Below are 1632 nucleotides of genomic sequence, written 5' to 3' on the forward strand. Positions count from 1 at the left end.
CAGCATCTCAACAGATTATGTCGAAACTGCAGCGGTGGTGGCGTCTTGAACAAAACCAACGTGTGCAGTAAGGGCATCTGTGATGCAGTGAACACTTTGCTCACCCCGACAACCAACATGTCGCGGGTGGGCTGCGGGGACCTCAGTATGTAGATATAGAGGTCATTGCGGTTCACGCGCGGTGGTTGTTGTCGGGGTGCTCGTCTCCAACGTGAGATTATGATACGGACCGTTAGGTTACTATCATAGCTTGCGATCGACGGGTGGTGGTGAGGTAGCCACCCTTGAAGTCGATGTTGTGTGTATTGACGTCAAGTGCGTTAGCATAGGCGTGGGCGTTCTCAATAGTCTCCCCCTGAGGTATTGCTTAATTGCGAGCCGGGGGTACGGACTGGCGAAAGGGTTTTGGTTTTAGTGGGTCGGGTAAGAGTTACATGACATACCCATCCCCACACTACCTGAGTACTTCCTCAGGAGTCTGGTTGCAGATTTCCGTTTACCCTTGCTCAAGAAAAAAAAAAAAGACTTTTTCCAAAAAGTAGTGGCAACCCTGGCCAAGTTACCATTTTTGCATTCGTATATCATGAGGCTAGAACGATGATACTTTTATGCCCAGGGAAGTCGAGACAATTTCCAATCCGAAAATTGCCTAGACCGGCACCGGGAATCGAACCCAGCCACCCTCAGCATGGTCTTGCTTTGTAGCCATGGGTCTTACCGCACGGCTAAGGAGGGCCCTTTTTCATTGGCGCTTGGTGTGATTTGGCAGAACCATTTCAACAATATATTAACGATAAACTCTATTGTGTATACTATAAAAAAGTGTAATATCTCTGATTTTGTATATAGTTACGATTCATAACAACCCGTACATTTCAATGCGCAAACGTCATTAACAATTTAATAAATGGTTCATAACAATACATTACAATACAATTAATAACAATGGACCAAGGGGCAACTAACTCTAAACTTTCGACAGTATCCAGAAATAATAACAAATACTAGCGAAAAACTACATCATATCAACGTTGAATTGATCGACGAGCCCTGGTTGGGAAAGCATGAAAACGACGCCACCCAGTAAATACAGTGCACCCCGTTTTATGCAACACATAATTTCAGTCTCTTTAGAATTTCTAAAAAAATCCCTGAACAACTATTTCTGTTACCAATACTTTTGGAACAATCTTTTGGACTCCTGTTTTGGTTTCACGGCATTAGAAATATAAACTGTAATTCTAGTGTTTTCTGGAATCTGTAGGAGGTAGAAAACAAATGTTTTCAAAACGGGGGAGCACTGTGTTTCATTAACTAACCAGCAAACGCCATAACAACCGAACTAGCAACTGTATCGTTGTTTGACGAAAATCATGGATACTAGAAATACCACATACCAAATATTATTGCGAGACAATCAGTAGTATTTTCGCAAAGTTTAGAGTTGGTTGCCCCTTGCAATGGACTATAATGTATTTCCATTATTTTATCTACAACTTTGGCATTTTGTATAATCTATGGTCAATTTGATGTTTTGATGTGATGATGTGTTGATGTGTTACAATAATTTGTATTCTTTTTCAATATTTTTTTTTCGGGTAAACAATTCCCAAGTCACTATCTTCACTGACA

The sequence above is a fragment of the Armigeres subalbatus genome, chromosome 3 (assembly GCF_024139115.2).
Source record: "Armigeres subalbatus isolate Guangzhou_Male chromosome 3, GZ_Asu_2, whole genome shotgun sequence".
NCBI classification, from domain to species: Eukaryota; Metazoa; Arthropoda; class Insecta; order Diptera; family Culicidae; genus Armigeres; species Armigeres subalbatus.